This window comes from Lycium barbarum, chromosome 7, assembly GCF_019175385.1.
Source record: "Lycium barbarum isolate Lr01 chromosome 7, ASM1917538v2, whole genome shotgun sequence".
In the NCBI taxonomy this organism is placed as follows: Eukaryota; Viridiplantae; Streptophyta; class Magnoliopsida; order Solanales; family Solanaceae; genus Lycium; species Lycium barbarum.
In genome coordinates this window covers 96,067,735-96,088,765 of record NC_083343.1, presented here as the reverse complement: position 1 = coordinate 96,088,765, position 21,031 = coordinate 96,067,735, and the positions used below count along the sequence as shown (strand labels likewise).

General features: G+C 38.7%; 1 non-coding gene across 1 annotated transcript; it reads left to right on the top strand.

The window, feature by feature from the left end:
* Positions 1-6,687: 6,687 nt before the first annotated feature.
* Positions 6,688-6,793, top strand: LOC132604722 (small nucleolar RNA R71). The gene has a single exon (XR_009568825.1). It is a non-coding gene; the product is annotated as a small nucleolar RNA R71 (small nucleolar RNA).
* The last annotated feature ends 14,238 nt before the right edge of the window (positions 6,794-21,031 follow it).

Sequence of the window (21,031 nt, the reverse complement as noted above, 5' to 3'; positions counted from 1 at the left end):
AACAATGCACTGAGTATGTAAGGCATGAATTAGCAACATGATGAAACATAAAGGTACATAAGATAGAGAAAACAATTTATACCTCATAAGATGATTGTCATGCATATTTAACCTTTCTCAAGTTGGACCAAAAATCTTGTTGAAAATTCTGTCAAGTTTTCCTAAAGTTCCAACAAACTTAAGTTCCTTAATTCGCTTATTCTCCAATCCTTCCATAACTTACTACATGAACTTAAACCCTCATAACCATAAAATAGGCACATATAATCTCATATATCATAGAAGATAACTCTAGTTTCTTCAATTAGGACAACTAACACCTAACTAATCTCAACATACAAAAACTACGAGGTGTGAAAAGAGCAACCCAAATCAATAAACATGTAATAAGTGCTGAAACTGAAACTAAAACTGGAAATTGTAAACTAAAATACTATGTGTCCTGAATAAGAACTCACTTGTTTAATTGAAGAAATAAGCTACGGCCTCAGGCCCAATACATATGTGCACAAGCTATGGCTTCAGGCCCTAGTATACGTATACATAACTACGGCCTCAGGCCCAAGATGCATAAAGCATAAACTACGGCCTCGGGCCCAAATACAGGTGTTCAATATTCAGGAATGGAGACATGTATTTCTGAACTGAGAATCATACTGTAATACATGATACTTAACTACTAGTCAGCACTGAACTGAGACATATATTTCTGAACTGATTATAGAGTGTAAAAATGCTAAGTTTTCATGGCTAAGACTTATAGAATATCAAAGAGCTGGAAGTCATATTGTAATGCATAATATTGAAATACGAAATCATACTGGACTAGATAATACTGGAATTACTGAATAGAACTAGACTGAGACATGTACTCATGAACTGATTATGGAGTTTAAAGCATTAACTCGTAAGCAATCTGAGCATTACTATCCTGAGACACGAACTTATACTAACATGGCTTTAAGAGTCATATTAAAATATGATATGAGATACTGAACATGAATTCATACTGAGACAAGGACGTATAGCGAGGTGATGATATGCAGTACAGACTATTACTATACTAGCTGAGACATGAATTTATGAACTGATTATGAGAACTGAAACTTTAACTAGTTTAAAAACATGTTGAGTTTCTAGACAGAGACTCATGTGTATAAAACATGAGTCTAATTATATTACGTTCTGGGTTCACAAAGTTCGGAATGAAAGTTCACAAAGTTTGGAATGAAAGTCATGAACAAACTACGAATCTAGGGAACAGAAGTTTTGTAACTATTTAAGGAGACTAAGCTGGCCTATATTTCTGAGGCAATTAATAACGTAGCGTAGGGAGAATCATTAACATTCCCAAGTGTAGAGAGGTAGCCTCGCATACCTTAATTTCGGCCTTGGAGGGTAATACAACATTCGTCAACCCTTTCAACTTTAATCTATAGCAATACAAGTCAAAGGGATTCCATATTAGCCATAATATCCATGTTTTGGTCATCTATGCCTTTTATCAAACACTTGGTGGGGATAACGCTCCACAACCTTAATTAATGGTGTTTTCTTCACCCAATTCTCATTCTATTACTTCTAGTTGATTCTACAATCTCAGTTAGATGTAATTAACGTCATTCTTCATTACCCGTCATTCTTCATCACCCACATGATTATAACAATCCCAAGTCAAGAATCCAAAACCTTAGCATAGTTATATAATTCTCTTTATCAAATGCATTTATTGTTCTCCCAAGAACTCATCAATTCACAACTATAAATAATTAGAGAGCAGAAGCATTACCTTTTTGAAGTTCAATCCTCTTGAATTCGCGTTTCCATGTCCAACAATAATGTCTCAACCAAGGTTCTAGGGATTAGAAGAACTTTCTCATGTTAGGAAAGTGTTAAGGACTTGAATTCATGCTAGAATCATAGATGTAGGATAGATATTTGAACGTTCACTAGGGTTAGCAGGGAGTCTTCTAGACAGACATTATCAAATAGCACCTTTTGATGAGAGATTCAATAAAAAAAACTAACCTAAGTCAAATCAAGGATTCCCTGAGTAAGAATCCTCGGATCATCACTTATTCCCTGAATAAATAGAATGACTAAAAATTCAAAGAAAGGTTTTGCCCATCTGTTCTCCTGGATTTCTAATGATCTTGAAGTTTGCTGCCGATAGTTCTGACTTAAAGGCAATGATTAGGCTTTCTTCTTTTTTTTTTCTGTTCTTCTTTATTTTTTTTACTTTTTTTGTATCTGAATGCCAAACTCACCTTTTAGGGTTTTTTAGGATTGGGACTTTTTATCTCTTGCCTTAGATGACATTTCATGAATAGGGGGTGTCAGGGGATGAACCCCAAGCTTAAGTATAACTTAAAACGCAAAATCCAACTTTTTGACCCAAAAACCCGATCTGCCAGCGTCGAGTCGGCGACGCACATGCAGCGCGTGACCCCCTGCAGTTCCATGGTCAAAGAGGTGTTTTTGGGTGATTTCCCCGCTATGCGGATGCAGCGCATGCGCCCTCATGTGTGGCCTATGAGGGTTCTGCATAGTGTTCGCTAAATAGGCATAACCATGGTTTGAGATGATGGACACCGGAGTCCCATGTAATATGACAATGTTCTGTATATGTAACTTGGCTTGGTCTTCTGCTGAATTTGTATTTTTCACTGATATGAAATCCATATTTATCATCTCCCATTTCCAAACGGGAATGTCTATGTTCTGAGCCAACCCACCAAGCCTCTGGTGCTCGGCTTTCTCTTATTGACAATTTGGACACTGGGCCACAAAGTCTGTGATGTTCCTTTATTTTTCATGTCATTCAACTAATAAATCCCTTAAAGATCATGATACATCTTTATGGACCCTGAGTGGATAAAATACCTGGAATTATAGGCTTCTAACATGATCCTCCCTCTCTAAGTCCATTTATGTCTGAAACACACAATTTGTCTCGGTACCTCAAAGTACTCTCATCTCCCTCTTGTTCAAAAGTCATCATCTTATGCTCGTGAATCCCCTCTTTCAGTTGTAACAAGTAGGGATCGTCAAACGATTTTGCCTTCACTTCGGCTACTAAGAAGGAATAAGCCCTGTTCTGTTCTGGACAACAACTCCACTATCTTCAGAATCTGAAAGTCGAACTCATAGCTTGGCTAAGCGGTGAACTTCTCTCATCATGATTCTCTCATCTGCCTCAACATGAGTTAACTACCCATACTTGATTTCTTTGTGAGATACCTCCTGAACTACTCATAGTACTGATGTACGCCAAGTCTTTGACTAGCACCCGAAAGATTGGAGTATCACGTAATTGCACTACCCTTGTGACACATAATTGGTCATGATCTTATAGCTTTTCTGTGGTCACTTAATCAAAAGTAATTGATCTGGACGTAAGTCGATCAACGATCCTTCTACTCACTTCGGGTTTCTTCTACAGGCGAGGCATATTCCTTATGAAGACTATCCCATTTTTCCCTTATTACTGAATTGAGGTTATTCATATCTCATGCTAACCCTTCAGGTTTTCAGATACCCCACTAGACTTACTGACTGTTTACGCATATCCCCCTTAGACCAAAGGCTAACTTCTTATACTTGCGAATTCTTGGGGATCCAATTAACTTTCCTTATCTTCTATGATTTTCTTTTTGTACTCTAAAATACTAACGACTCATTTCTTCTACTTACTTCAAGCAAGTTTTCCTTACTGGGAAACTGAATTACTTATGGGCTGGTAATGTATTCATAACTGGCATACTCTGACTTAACAACTTAACTTTGTCACCCTGTTAGTCTTGGAGAAACTCTTTTCTGATAACTCTTAAAGACTCTTCTTCTATAGCTTGCTTTCTTACTGCTTAGATGATTTTCTTCTTTCACCAATTTCTATACCTCGAATTTAACTTAAACCTTTGGGTTCTAACACGCATTCGGTGTATTCAAATGATTACCCATTCACTAGTGTTAACTTGACTAAGTAACTCAAATGGTACTTCTAGTATCTCTGCTGAAAGTTTCTAATTCATTATATTTACTCAAAACTTACTTACTATTTTTCTGTTAACCACCTTCTAGCATTATATTCTCTATTTCTGCTCTGAATATTAAAGTGAAGCATAAGGTTATTTCTAACTTTTCCTTATCATTTGACTCTAATATGAGGTTGTATACTATCTTTCTAAACTATAGTCATAGATCACACTTAGGGAAGTTTCATCTGTCTCAAACGAGAAATTGGAACAACTAACCCCAGACTTCCTATACACTTTCAAAATCATATCAGACTATACACATCAGGGGTAAATACTTAATCACATAACCTAAGAGAGAATTGTCGTATCTTTTATCTCATAGTAATATCTTCTTCTTGTAGTAACTTCCTAACATAGTACTTTCTAGTTCTAATCTGAATAAACTTGAACAAATTAAACTTATTCCCTGAAATTCAATATCGTTAATCCTAATTCTCAAGTCGTACACCATCTTCTTCTTTTTTATTCATCCGCGGGTCGTACGAAAATATACCCACAAAATCTCCAAAAAACCTCTTGATCTGCTCATCATTCAGCAATGTAGAAACAATCACTGGTAAAGTATTATTCTGTCCAAGAAACTCATACCTCAGATGCGAAGGAAGCTGCTTAAGCTCAAGCTTAGGTGGCTCAACAATAGATGGCTCCGCTGGAGGAGTTATTCTATTCTTGAGATCAAGATCCAGCTTCTTTGGTTGGTAAGAGTAAGAACCCAACCCCACAAGAGAGTTAACAGTTCCAACATAGCATTCCATATCATTAGCATCGAAGTTCACCAAGATGGATACTAGAGCTTTACCCAAACACTCTTATTCCATTTTAACCTTGACTGCTTCATCAATCACATCAATAGAATCAATAACCGAAATGCTTTCGTAAGCACTTGGCCTTTCATACCTTTGCTAGCGTGAAAGGTCACCTCTTCATCATTAACACAGAATTTGATCTCATTCTTCTCTGAATCCATAAGAGCCCTTCTCGTGACAAGGAAAAGTCTCCCCAGAATAATAGGAATATCTCGATCAACAGACAATCAAGAACCACGAAATCTGCCGACAGATTTCGTGATTCTTGATTGTGCCTAGTCACCAACCCGAATAAGCACATCATCCACAACACCAAATGGCCTCTTTATGGGTCTATCAAACATCTGTAATAGCATGGTGGTACGTCTAGGCATTCCTAACCCCGACTACTTGTATATAGCAAGCAACATTAGGTTGATGGTAGCCCCATTATCACACAGAGCACGAGCAAAATTATGATGGCCAACAGAACATGGAATAGTAAAAGCCCCTGGATCCTCCTTATTCTAAACCCTGGTTGTAGATAAAATAAAACTGACACGATGAGTCACACTCACAGTGTCATTGTTCACGGGTCTCTTTTTCATTAACAAATCTTTCAAATATTTTGCAAATCCGGGAGTCTCCTGGAAAGCATCCAAAACTGGAATGTTCATCGATAACTGCTTCAACTGATCATAGAACCTCTTATACTTAGCATCTTTCGTCTTCTTCACCAATCTTTGAGGAAAGGGAGGTGTAGTTTTAAATAGTTGGGTCAAATGACGAAGAGCCCCCTTAACCGTTTGCTTACTTGTGTCACTAATGGAACTAGTTTTCTTTGAACTTTCCGGAATATCAGCAACCTGCTCAACAATAGGGACCTCTGTCTGAACCTCTTCAACAGTAGTTGGCACTTCAGATTTTGCCTTTTCTTCTTCAGTATCCAGCTCAAGATCAATCACCTTCTTTTCTACACTTTGAAGTATTTTACCACTCTGAGTGCTAATAGCATACACTTTATCTAAAGTACATTCCACCATTTTTCAGATTCAGAATAGTGTCACTAGGAAGTCCTCCCTTCTATGAACGGTGTTGATCTCTGGAAATATCTCTCATCTGCGACTCGAGCTTCTGAGTGGAAGCTGTGTGAGATCTCAAAATTTTAGTCATCCCATTCATAGTTTTATCAGCCTTGTTTTGGTTAGCTAGCACCTTCGCAAGCATGCTCTCCAACATAGAACTCCCTGGCTCATTCGATTGCCCCTTTGGTGGAATATATGGATTAGAACTCCTATTTCCAAAATTATTGTTGTTGTAGCTCCCTCAGTTTGAGCTGCCATAGTTTTTGTAAATACCTTGTCCCTGTTGAGGTCTCTATTGATTCTGATTCTGATTTTGATTTTGATAACCTCCTTGGTAGTTCTACCTTTGATAACCCCTTGAGAGTTATTCACATAATTAGCATCTTCGTACTTCATAGGAGGTCCCTCTTGATATGGATCCTCTTGAACTTGGTACATCACCTTGGGCATTCCCTTAGCTTCTTTAACAACATTCACTTTCTTAGTCTCTTTCTCATAAATCTTTTTGTCAGCAAAGAAATACTAGTTGCAAGCTGAGCCAGAGTCTGCTGAGTCTCTTGATTTTCTTTCACCATAATATGGATCATTGGAGCCCCATATGCTACTCCATCAGCACCACCCGAATGCCATGCTTGAATGTGAGTTGTCAATTAATCAAGTCATTGAGTGATTCGGGCGTATGTCTTATCCATGAAACACCCACTAGCTGCAATATTCGCCACTACTTGTATCAATGGATCCAACCCTGTATAGAACTTCTCCATCAATATATGCTCTGGAAAACCATGATTTGGAGACTTCTACAGATACTCCTTGAATCTCTCCCAAGCTTCATATATTTGTTCCCCCGAAAGCTATTTGAAATCAAAGATCTTATCACGAATTTCAACTTTCCTTCTTAGTGGAAACCACTTCTTGAGAAAAAGAGCGACAAGTTCTGCCCACGTACGAATAGAGTTACGGTGCATCTTCTCAAACCAAACTTGTGGCAGCTTCTCAAACCAAACTCTTGCTTCACCGGCTAAAGAATATTTGAAAACTCTTAGCCGAATAGCATCAGGAGAAACAACATTTTGGATGTGGTCAGCACACATATCCACAAAATTCTTCAGATGTTGATGAGGGTCATCATTGGTAGAGTTCCAAAAATATCCCTCAAGTTTGAGCAATTGGTAGATAGTAGAATCAATCTTTCAAGTGGCGGAATTCACCCTAGGTGGAACAATAGCAGATGCATATTTCGCCTCATCTAACATATCCGCAAACACATTCTCAACTTCTTCTACTGGGAGGGTCTGGCGCTTGCAAACCCTTATTACCATTTGCTCCACGTCCGTCTCTTTTGTTAGTCATGATCACTTGGTTCACAGAAAATAGCAAACAAGGTGTGCCGGAATAGAAAAATACTTTAAGCAAAGTACAAACTATTTAGTAATTTCAAAAACTGTATTCCCTAGCAACGACATCAAAATTTTGTATGCTCAAATTACACCTATTAAATGGCGTAAGTGGGTAATGTCAAATATAGTAACCCAACAAGTTGGGGTCAAATCCCACATGGAAATGGGTGTGAAAAAGTTACTAAAGTAGTTGAATACTTTCTTGCGGTCTTAATTACGTATTCCATTGAAGCTGTAAAAGATTGTTTGTTTATTAATTAATTGCTTTCATTATAATGAATATGATTAAAGAAACCAAGGTTGTGTCCCCTTTTAGATAGAGTGTATGCTATGGGTATTAATCTTGCTATACTTCTAATGGATCATTGTAAGAATGCACTTAACCTCTAATTGAATCCCTAGTATTTCCCAATAATTAAGGACTATTTCTCTTTATGATTTTCCCAAATATAAAAGAGTTGATAGAAGAACGGTTAATATGTGTCAAGTAAATTCCTATTATTCCTAAGTGAATCTATTAAGCGAGGGTCAACGCCCTGAGTTCTTGTTACTTGTTCTTACCAAACTCATAACTTATCTTCCCAAATAAATCAAGGTTTGTAGCTTAAGTTAATGTTTGCAACCATCAACTAACAATGAATAATAAAGAATAAGTACCTAACAATCCATTATGCATATATCAATCCCAATTCATAATCACATGACACCCATCATTGGGTTCACAACCTTAGTAGGAAATTTAGCTACTCATAATGAAGAATGAACAACACAATAATTAAGAAATAATATTGCTTACTATTGATTAAAATAAGATGAAAGTAATTGTCTTGATCTTCAAAACCTCCAAAAACAATGAAGTATTCAATGCTAGTAAGAATAGTACTGATATCTGACCAAGAATAATCTAAACAAACCCTACAATGAGTATTTATTATGGTCCAAATCGTGAGAAATAAAATGACAAAACTGCCCCCGTCGCCACTATTCTGCGGACCGTAAAAAGATATACGGTCGGTCAAAATTCCTTCTTCAGCTATCAAATTGCTTTCTTCGGACTTTCTGCGCTTCCTATTCGACAAACCGTCAAATGTTATATATAAATGCTCGGCAGAACATCCATGGGTTGAGTTTCTATTTGTTACAGCTTGACGGTGGATTTTACTATCCGTAGAATATTCTGCGGATCATCTTTTGCTTCGTGAAATTTTCTTTGGCTGACAGGTATAGGATTACTAGTTTAAGGTCCATTTGACACCTCATAGAATGTTCTGCGGTCCATCTTTTGTTCCGTCAAACTGCCTATTCAGTGTCTTGCCATTTTTTACTTCTTTTTGCGATCTTTTCACATATCTCCAACTTTCACCATTTTGACACTAAATACCTGAAACATAACAGAAACCACATCAAAACGACACAAACTTGCTTGAAAACAAGTATAACTCTCCGTTAAAAGCATTAAATGTGCCAAAATTGTGCGGCACATCAATATACCCCTTGGAAATCATCTTTCTGGCTTTGAGATAGGAAATAAACCTACCCTTAGGTAATACTCAATTGCCCTTCCACTCTATGACTGGTTCATTAGGGAACTCAAAATGGACAATTTTGGTTCTACAACCTACTATAGCATAACATGAAGATAACCAATCCATACCCATGATTATATCAAAGTCTACCATCTCCAACTCTGCTAAGGCAGCTATGGTTCTGTGGTGATAGACTAAAACTGGACAACCCCTATAAATATGTCTAGCTATAACTGACTCTCCAACTGGGGTGCATACTTCAAAGGGATCATGCAATTTTTCTGGTTCTATCCCAAATTTCTTAGCAACAAAATCGGTTACATAAGATAAGGTGGATCCTGGGTTAATAAGGGCATAAATGTCAAAGGTGAAAACTGTTAAAGTACCTGTGACCACATCTGCACATGCTTCTGTGTCCTAATGAGCTGCTAGTGCATGCAAGCGGTTCCGACCTCCGCCTGCATTTCCAGACTTTGTTGCACCATGCCTTGACTGGGCATGAGAATTTCGAGGAGCTACTGAATTTGTGACTGAGCCATATTGCCTTCGGTACCCTGCCTCACTGATGGATAGTCCCTCTGCAAATGGCCCCGTTGGCCACACCCATAGCATATATCCATACCCATACAACACTCCCCTGGATGCCTCTTCCCACACTTGCTACAAACTGGAAAGTCATAAGTCTTTTGACCTACACTACCCTGAGAATAGGAATTTGCTGGCCTGAAATTCTATCTCTTCTGATCATTCCTGAACTTTGGGGCTGGAGCACTGGCTGCAGATGGAGCGGGTCTTGATGACATGTTCTTAAAGAATTTTCTGCCTCCACCTACCCATGACTGAAGTTACCTGCAAACTTGGCACTTGTATTGAATTCTATTTCTTTCTCTTTCTATAGTGCTTCTTCTTCCTTTATTCGGTCCTAATTACCCTGAATAAAATAAACCATCTTAGTGATGGTCATTTCTATATTCTAAATAGAAATATTTGCAGCATCGCTATACAAGTCGGGTGTAAGGTCCAACATAAACCGTCTAACTCTGGCCCTCATATCAGGAACCATATGCGGAGCATACTTAGCCAAAGAGACAAACTTGAGACAATAATCATTCACACCCATATCATTCAGCTTGAACCTCTCAAATTCGCAGGCCTCTGCTTCTCTGGCCTCAAGTGGCTGAAAGTGATCAATCAAGAAATCTAAAAACTCATCCCAAGTTGTTGAAGGTGCATCTTATCCACGAGACTGTTCCCACATCTCATACCAAATATGAGGAACATCTTGCAACTGATAAGCTCCCAGCTCCACTGCCTCTATCTCACTGGCATGCATGACACGAAAAACCTTCTGAAGCCCATTGATGAAATTTTGCAGATCCTCTACATTAATGGACCCGGTGAACACTGGAGGCTACATAGATGGAAATTTCATGGTCCTGGAGCTGTTTGACCCTCCACTAGCATTTGCGCTAGGAGCAGTTTCCTGATGATGAGCTTGGTTAGCAACAATATTGGTGAGCAACTAGATAGGTCCCCTGATATCCATGTTTGTAGTTGCAACACTCTGTAAATCCGAGTTACGTGTGAAAGCGTCTTGGAGAATCTGAACTCCACTATTTTTCTGAATGTAAAACAAGGCCATATAATACGGCCCGTATTTTGAAATACCTCCCGTACTTTAGGGCATATTTCACCCGCCTCTCTGCATTGTTCACTATTTTTGTTAATGTAAAATACGGCCATATAATATGGCCCGTATTTTGAAATACGACCTGTATTTCTGGGCGTATTTCACCCGCCGCTCTACTGTGTCCACTGTTTTGTTAACGTAAAATATGGCCCGTATTTTGAAATATGGTCTGTATTTCTAGGCGTATTTCAACTGCCTCCAACAGTGTATATATAAAGCGGGTTCAGTTAATTTTATCATTTATTCACATTCTCATAAACCCTAAGGATGATAAGCTTCCCTCCAAGTCTTCCAACATTAAAGTAAGAACATCATTAACATTATTAATTAATCCTAGCATTAAACCCATGATTCTTAACAAGATTCTTGAATGAAAACCTAGGATTTGCAAGTAATCCTTCTCAAAGTGATTCAAGCAAGGGTTTTGGGTGTTCTTCGTTGTAAAAGTGAATTGTTGAGTTACGTAAGGCTTAATCAAGGTATGTCTCTTTTGAAAAACATGTTTTCGATGTATGTCTTCTTTTCAAATGTTCTTTATTGAATAAAAAGGTGAACTTTTCATACTTTAAACCCCTATTTCATGTTTTGATTGTGGTTGATGTGCGTGATGGAACAAGCCCACATTAAACCTTGATTGTATTCTACTCTATATATGAATACGTAATTCTAATCGTTTTCCTCTATAAGAGATGATAAACAACAATGGCTAAGCGTTTGGTAATGGTGTTTTATGATGAACTTAAATGCTAATTGATGATGTGACTACCTTGAGATATGATTGTGATTCGGCTTCTATGCTATGAACATTATTGTTGTCTTTGGCCTAGCTACTCGGGAGGAAGGGTAGACACTATGGATCCTAGTGTGGTAATGCCTAGCCATTCGGGAGGAAAAATGGCCACTGCCGGGTTCGCCACTCGGGGTGCAGTTATTGCCTTGCTATTCGGGAGGAAGTATAGCCATCGAGAATTACATATTCCGGTGTGGTGCGTTGTGTTTAGAGAACCTCTAAGGTCATCCCTTCGATGTTTTTTATTCTTGGGCCTGTATTGGCAAGAGTGATATCCTTATCCTTTTATGGAACTATTGTCGATAATCATGATCAATTTAAAAAGCATATTTGAAAGTTGTAACTTGACAAAAGGTTTTATAATCAGTTTTGATAATTCTTATTGAGATACACAAGCTGAATAACTGATTTCACGTTGTTTCGCACTATCCTCAGAACTGATTCCTTTAAGTATTATGGTACTTTATTTTCATATTACCTATTGTCCCTGAGGCATTCACTGAGTACGAAGTACTTAGGCATACCATTGTTGTTTTTTATGGTATGTTAGGTAACGAAGAAGAGCAGGTTCATAGAGACTAAAGCGCTAGGAGAACCTGCTGTTGATGTTGACTTGGTGAGCCCACATGCTCATTCGTGGGTCATCCTCTATTTATTCATTCTATTATTTATATTAGTTTTCTAGGCTCCGTTCCGATGATTAGACGGTCATTCATTATTCTTAGAAGCTCCATAGTTTACATTCATCCTGTGGGTAGCTAAAGCGTTTATGTGCAATTCTTTGGGTACTTGTTACGTATTGATTAAGTTTCCTAATATTAAAGACTTCCGCTGATTTAATTCATACATCATGATTTGATTGTATTTATTTTATAAACTGTTGGAGGTGAATAATGAACCTTTAGTGTTCGAGTATTGTTAGTGCATCTTTTAGGTTCTTTTGATGTTGTTCATGACGTAGGATGTCGATCACATCTAGGGTGGGTTTTGGGGCGTGACAAGCTTGGTATCAGAGCCTAGGTTTAGATACATCCTAGGATTGTTGTCGGTGTCTATGGAGCTGTGTCTAGTGGAGTTTTCCTTGTACAGCCTGATCACTTGCATGACTGAGAAAGCCCCAGGACATTTATAAGTGTTTCTTATCTTTCTTGATTCTAGATTGTGTTGTAGAGCTTGAAATACTATTAGGGTCATTCTAATATGTTCGTTAATTAGTGCTTATTACAGAAATGGTTCTAACATGATCCAGAAATGGTAACCGCGGACGTCCCGTGTTAGCTAACCGAAATCTTGGAGGCGCGAATGCGGGTAACGAAAATAACGTTGGAAATTAAGCACCACCTCAAGCACCGCCTGCTCCTGTTGTTCTTGTTGCGGGTGTGCTCGAGATTGGTACGATGCAAACTGATATTCAAATATTGACTACATTAGTTGCGGCTCAGCAACAGCGTGGAGATGTGGAACCTCATAGTAGAGGCAGACTTAAGCAATTCCTAAACTAAGTCACCAGAGTTCTTCAGGTCACGAGAGGTGGATGACCCTCAGCATTTTTTAGATGAGACTTTCAAGGCGTTGAGGGCAATGAATGCCCATGGTTCCGAAGTTGTGAGGTTTGCTTCTTATCAGTTTAAGGATGTTGCTCACGCATGGTTTAAGATGTGGGAGTCTGAGAGGGGTGATGTTGTCTTGGCTCTTACGTGGGCTGAATTTGAAGAGGCGTTCATGGAAAGATTTTTGTCTGATGAGGAGATATTTGCAATGGCTACGAAATTTGAAAAGCTAAATAGGATAACAAGTCAGTTCGTGAGTACAGTTTAGAGGTCATCCGCTTGTCAAAGTATGCTTTATATATGATTCCGACTGAAAAAGCATAGGTTAACTGGTTTTGTGAAAGGCTTGGTACCACCTATCAAGTATGCATGTGCTGCTGCTGCTATGTCACTTACTTGCACTTTCTCATCTTTGGTTAGGTTTGCTGAACAACAAGAGAGTTGGAAAAATAAGGAGAGGGTGGAGCGAGACAAGAACAAGAAGGCCTGATCGGCGGGTGGTTTCAGTGGTAATAATTATAATGGAGGGCAGAGGAGAGGATATTTTGCACCTGCTTAGTCTGGCGTACATTCGAACCCCATTGTGACTTCTGGTAGGCAAGGTCTGAACAATTATAACCAAAGTAGGTTCTCCCAGGGTAGTAGTTGGTCCGCTGTATGGGAAAATCGTATATGTCATCACTGTGGTATTAGTGGCCACATTAAGAGGGAGTTCAGAAAATGGCTACGCGAGATGGCTGCTATGTCAAACAAAAGGAATGATTCACCTGCTTCTGCATCTGCTAAAAGTCCGTCTGCTGGTAATGCTAACAATAATAATTAGAATGCTCGTTAATGGCAAAATAAAGGAAGTTGCTAACATTTCTGATGGAGGGACAACTTGGCTTTATGGGCTAACTCGTAGGAAGGCAGCTGAGGCTTCTGACGCTGTAGTTACAGGTATCCTTACCATCTGTTCTCATGATGCTTATTCATTGATTGATCCGAGTTCAAATTTATTCCATGTGACCTCTTATTTTTCTCTTGATATGGGTATGAAACCCGAGCCTTTGTTGGAACCTTTTGTTGTTGATACGCATGTTGGTGTTCCTGTTATTGCTTCTAGAGTGTATACAAATTGTGTTGTTATGATTAAAGGTCCTAAGATCGTGGCTGATTTGTATGAACTTGAGATGGTGGATTTTGATGTAATTATGGGGATGGACTGGTTGTCCGCATGTTATGCTAATGTGGATTGTCGCCATAAGTTAGTTTGTTCGCCTTTTTCGATGAGCCTGTTATTGTGTGAGAGGGTGAAATTGCTAAGCCAAGGAGCAGATTTATTTCCTATCTTAAGGCTCATAAGATGATTACTAAGGAGTGCATTTACCATTTGGTTGCTGTTAATGAAATAAAAGTCGTAGTACCCGAATTCCCATCTGTTCCCATAATTAGTGATTATCCCAAAGTGTTTCTCGAAGATCTTCCTGGTATTCCTCCTGATTGAGTTATTGATTTTGGGATTAATTTTATTCCTGACACCCAACCTATTTCTATTCCACCTTATCGCATGGCTCCAACGGAGTTAAGGGAATTAAAGGATCAGTTAAAGACCTGTCGGATAAGGGTTTCATCCGACCACATTCCTCACCTTGGGGTGCTCCAGTATTGTTTGCTAGAAAGAAAGATGGTTCCCTTATAATGTGTATTGATTACCGTCAGCTTAATAAAGTGACCATCAAGAATAAGTATCCCTGGCCTAAGATAGATGATCTGTTTGACCAACTTCAGGGTGCTAAGTTCTTTTCAAAAATTGACCTGAGGTCTGGGTATCACCAATTGAAGATAAAGGAGAAGGATATCCCGAAAACTATTTTCCATACTCGTTATGGGCTCTTTGAGTTTCTAGTAATGTCCTTTGGGTTCACTAATGTGCCTGCTGCATTCATGGATTTGATAAATCGTGTGTTTAAGCCTTATCTGGACCGCTTCATTATTGTGCTTATTGATGTTATTTTGGTGTATTCTAAAAGTCGTAAGGATCATGCTAATCATTTGAGAATAACATTGACAACACTTGAGAAGAACAAGCTTTATGCGAAATTCTCAAAGTGTGAATTGTGGCTAGAGTCTGTGGCTTTCTTGGGTCATGTGGTGACCGCTGACGGAATTAAAGTAGATCCTCTGAAAATTTAGGCGGTTAAGGATTGGCCTAGACCAACTAGTGTGACTGATATTCGTAGTTTCTTTGGGTTGGCAAATTATTACAGAAAGTTTGTGGAAGGTTTTCATCTATAGCCTCTCTATTGACTAAATGAACACAGCAGACTGCTAAGTTTCAGTGATCCGAAGCTTGTGAAAATAGTTTCCAAGAGCTTAAGACAAGGTTGACTTCGGCTCCTATTTTGATCTTACCTTCTGGATCTGGTGGATATGTGGCGTATTGTGATGTTTACAGAATTAGTTTGGGTTGTGTATTGATGCAGAATAGTAAGGTGATTGCTTATGCTTCGCGACAGTTGATAAAGCATGAGAAGAATTATCTGACTCATGACTTGGAGTTGGCTGTTGTGGTATTTCCTTGAAAATTTGGCGTCATTATTTATATGGTCAGCATTGACATGTTTTTACTAACCATAAAAGTCTTGTAATACATCTTTAAGCAGTGAGAGTTGAATCTCAGACAAAGGTGGTGGTTAATGGAGTTGTTAAAAGATTATGACTTAAATATTTTGTATCATCCTGGTAAGGATAATGTGGTTGTTGATGCTTTGAGTAGAAAATCTATGGGCACATAGGTCTATTTGCGCGTTCATGACATGCCCATGGGGAAGGAAATTCGAAGACTTGCTAGTCTTGGGGTCAGACTTGATGAAACTGAAGATGGAGAGTGAGTGGGAATTACGCCATTACGGCTTGACATTGTGGAAAGGATTAAATCCGAGCAATATGATGGCAAAGCTGAGAAATAAAGTGGAAAGGGGTGAGCACACTTCATTTACTGTTGGGACTGGCGATAATGTTCTGCAATTGCCAGGACGATTATGTGTTCCTAATGTTGATGGTCTTCGACAAGAATTAATGATGGAAGCTCATAGATCTAAGTATTCGTTTCATCCAGGATCCACCAAAATATATAAGGACTTGAAGCAGCACTATTGGTGGAGAAACATGAAGGTTGATATTTCTAACTTTGTGGCTAAGTTTTTGAATTGTCAACAGGTGAAGGCTGAACATCAAAGACCTGGTGGTCTGGCTCAGAATATCGAGATTCCGTAGTGAAAGTAGGAGGTGATCAATATGGATTTCGTTGTGGGTTTACCCCGCACAAAGGCAAAATTTGATTCGATTTGGGTGATCGTGGATAGACTCACAAAGTCTACCAATTTTCTCCCTGTGAAGACGTCATATGCCGCAGCGGAGTACGCCAAGTTAAATCTAAAAGAGATAGTTAGATTGCATGGGATTCCGACATCCATCATATCTGACAGGGGTACGCAATTCACTACTCATTTTTTAAAATTCTTTCAGGAAGGTTTGGGAACTAGAGTGAAATTGAACACTGCCTTTTATCCTCAAACTGACGAGCAGGCAGAGAGGACTATTCGGACTTTGGAAGATATGCTGCGAGCCTGTTTTATAGATTTCGGAAGAAATTGGGATGAACACTTACCTCTGGTGGAATTCGCTTACAACAATAGTTATCAGGCGAGTATTCAGATGGCTCCTTATGAGGCTCTTTATGGGAGGCATTGCGAATCTCTAATTGGTTGGTTTGAACCAACTGAAGTAGAATTGTTGGGTCCGGACTTAGTTCATGAAGCAATCGAGAAAGTTAATCTTATTGTACAACGACTAAAGACAGCTCAGTGTAGAGAGAAGTCTTATACGGACATGAGGCGACGTGAGCTGGAGTTTTCTGTTGATGACAATGTATTCTTGAAAGTGTCACCGATGAAGGGAGTAATGCGGTTTGGTAAAAAGGGCAAACTGTCTAACTCTGGCCCTCATATCAGGAACCACACGCGGGGCATACTTGGCCAAAGAGACAAACTTGAGAAAGTAATCATTCACACCCATATCATTCTGCTTGATCCTCTCAAATTCGTAGGCCTCTGCTTCTCTGGCCTCAAGTGGCTGAAAGTGATCAATGAAGGAATCTAAAAACTCATCCCAAGTTATTGAAGGCGTATCTTCTCCACGAGACTGTTCCCACATCTCATACCAAATATGAGGAACATCTTGCAACTGATAAGCTCCCAGCTCCACTGCCTCTATCTCAGTGGCATGCATGACACGAAAAACCTTCTGAAGCCCATTGATGAAATTTTGCAGATCCTCTGCATTAATGGACCAAGTGAACACTGGAGGCTACATATATGGAAATTTCTTGGTCCTGGAGTTGTTTGACCCTCCACTAGCACTTGCGCTGGGAGCAGTTTCCTGATGCTGAGCTTGGTTAGCAACAATATGGGTGAGCAACTAGATAGCTCCCCTGATATCCATGTTTGTAGTTGCAACACTCTGTAAATCTGAGTTATGTGTGAAAGCATCTTGGAGAATCTGAACTCCACTATTTTTCTTAATGTAAAACAAGGCCATATAATATGGCCCGTATTTTGAAATACCTCTCGTACTTTAGGGCATATTTCACCCGCTTCTCTGCATTGTTCACTATTTTTGTTAATGTAAAATACGGCCATATAATATGGCCCGTATTTTGAAATACGACCTGTATTTCTGGGCGTATTTCACCTACCGCTCTATTGTGTCCACTGTTTTGTTAATGTATAATATGGCCCGTATTTTGAAATATGGTCTGTATTTCAACTGCCTCCAACAGTGTATATATAAAGCGGGTTCAGTTAATTTTATCATTTATTCACATTCTCATAAACCCTAAGGATGAAAATCTTCCCTCCAAGTCTTCCAACATTAAAGTAAGAACATCTTTAACATTATTAATTAATCCTAGCATTAAACCCATGATTCTTAACATGAAAACCTAGGATTCGCAAGTAATCCTTATCAAAGTGGTTCAAGCTAGGGTTTTCGGTGTTCTTCATTGTAAAAGTGAATTGTTGAGTTACGTAAGGCTTAATCAAGGTATGTCTCTTTTGAAAAACTTGTTTTCGATGTATGTCTTCTTTTAAAAGCTCTTTATTGAATAAAAAGGTGAACTTTTCATACTTTAAAACCCTATTTCATGTTTTGATTGTGGTTGCTGTGCGTGATGGGACAAGCCCACATTAAACCTTGATTGTATTCTACTCTATATATGAATACATAATTCTAATCGTTTTCCTCTATAAGAGATGATCAACAATAATGGCTAAGCGTTTGGTAATGGTGTTTTATCATGAACTTAAATGCTAATTGATGATGTGACTACCTTGAGATATGATTGTGATTCAGCTTCTATGCTATGAACTTTATTGTTGTCTTTGGCCTAGCTACTCGGGGGGATGGGTAAATACTATGGATCCTAGTGTGGTAATGCCTAGCCATTCAAGAGGGCTTTGCCTCCCTGGCCTCAAGTGGCTAAAAGTGATCAATGAAAGAATCTAAAAACTCATCTTAAGTTGCTGAAGGTGCATCTTCTCCATGAGACTGTTCCCACATCTCATACCAAATATGAGCAACATCTTGCAACTGATAAGCTCCCAGCTCCGCTACCTCTATCTCAGTGGCATGCTTGACACAAAAAACCTTCTGAAGCCCATTGATGAAATTTTGCAGATCCTCTGCCTTAATGGACCCAGTGAACACTGGAGGCTTCATCTATGAAAATTTCTTGGTCCTGGAGCTGTTCGACCCTCCACTAGCACTTGCGCTCGGAGCAATTTCCTGATCCTGAGCTTGGTTAGCAACAATCTGGGTAAGCAACTAGATAGCTCCCTTGATATCCATGTTTCTAGCTGTAACACTCTATAAATCCGAGTTACGTGTGAAAGCATCTTGGAGAATCTGGACTCTGTTTTTGCTAGCTGTAACTAGATAGCTCTCGTACTTCTAGGCGTATTTCACCCGCCTCTTTGCATTGTTCACTGTTTTTGTTAATGTAAAATAAGGCCACATAATACGGCCCGTATTTTGAAATACATCCCCTATTTTGGGAAGTATTTCACCCGCCTCTCTACTGTGTCCACTGTTTTGTTAACATAAAATACGACAAAAGAATACGGCCCGTATTTTGAAATATGGTCCGTATTTCGGGACGTATTTCACCCGCCTACAGCAATGTATATATAAAGCGGGTTTAGTTCATTTTATCATTTATTCACATTCTCGTAAACCCTAAGGAATAAAAATCTTCCCTCCAAGTCTTCCAACATTAAGGTAAGAACATCTTTAACATTATTAATTAATTCTAGTATTAAACCCATGATTCTTGAATGAAAACCTAGGGTTTGCAAGTAATATTTCTCAAAGTGACTCAAGCTAGAGTTTTGGGTGTTCTTCATTTTAAAAATGAATTGTTGAGTTACGTAAGGCTTAATTAAGTTATATCTCTTTTGAAACCCTTATTTTGGATGTATGTCTTCTTTTGAAAAGTTCTTTATTGAATAAAAAGGTGAACTTTTCATACTTTAAAACTCTATGTCATGCTTTGATTGTGGTTGATGTGCGTGATGGACAAGCCCACATTAAACCTTGATTGTATTCTACTCTATATATGTATATGTAATTCTAATCTTTTTCCTCTATAAGAGATGATCGACAATAATGGCTAAGGGTTTGATAATGGTGTTTTATGATGTACTTAAAGGCTAATTGATGACTACCTTGAGATATGATTGTGATTCGGCTTCATTGCTATGAATTTTGTTGTTGTGTTTGGCCTAGCAACTTGGGAGGAAGGGTAGTCACTATGGATCCTAGTGTGGTAATGCCTATCCATTCGGGAGGAAGAATGGCCACTGCCGGGTTCGCCACCCGGGCTGTGGTTTATGCCTAGCTATTTGGGAGGAAGGATAGCGATCGAGAATTATATATTCTGGTGTGGTGCGTTGTGTTTAGGGAACCTATAAGTCATCCCTTCGATGTTATTGATTCTTGGGCCTGTATTAGCAAGTGTGATATCCTTATCCTTTTATGAAACTTGTTATACCTCTCGTTTTCATGGTAGGAAAACTTACGGCTACCTAGTCGAGTGTACCTTGGAATGGAGTCCGAACCCGAGATTTGTGATATTATGTATTTTACCCCGTGGATGGAAGTTCTAGCAGGTGACCTCTGCGATTTGCAGGGTTATACTTGAACGGACTAAAATGACGCAACGGACTGAATCAAAAAGAAAAAAAAACCAGGCACCAGTCACCATCGACGACCCGTCGATTAGGCCGTCAATATGACTCTGAGATTTTTGAGCTGCAGAAGAAATTTGACCGGTCAGGTCGACAAGCTGTCGATGTGTCGACGGTCCGTCAACCCGACCGTCAAACCGGACATCTGGAACCTTCTGATTCCAGGTATAAATATGTGAGATCACGACTTATTTATCATTTTTTCTCAACTTCAGACCAGAGAAACCTTTGAAAATTTCTTCCCAACATATTTCTTTAAATTAGTGAAGATTAAGGTAAAATCTAAGCCCATAAACCCGAACTAGTGAAGGGAAAATATTATTTCTAGTGTTTAATCAAGTCAAGAAGCTTGGGAAGTGGAGTGGAAGTTGGGCTTTGAGATTCTAGACTCCTCAAGGTATGTGAATGATGTTTATCTTTTTATTAAAGTTAAATATCGAGAGTTTTAGTGATTATAACCAAAATAAATATAGTCATAGAAGTGATAAATTGAATAAAGACCAAGATGAGATTAAGAGTTATTTTGAATGAGGATTTGGGATGGATTAGATTATATTTTTCTATGTAAGAGCGGATGTTGTTGTTGATGTTGTTATTGATGTTGGATTGAGTTCGAAGTTAAGGGAAATATTGCCCACCATTCAATATGGTCTTATTACACTCAATAAGAGTATCAAATGAGATAAGAGGCCAAATTATAGTTTGTGTTATCCCAATTGTAGACTTGCGAGTTCAAGAGGTAGAAATCCAACGAATTGACACGCTTCAAGGTATATAAGGCTGGTCCCTTCTTTTTCTAAGGCATGATTCTTATAACATAACCTCCTTTATCTTTCCATGAGTTTCTCATATTCCAGAAACTATAAGCCTATGACTACTAAG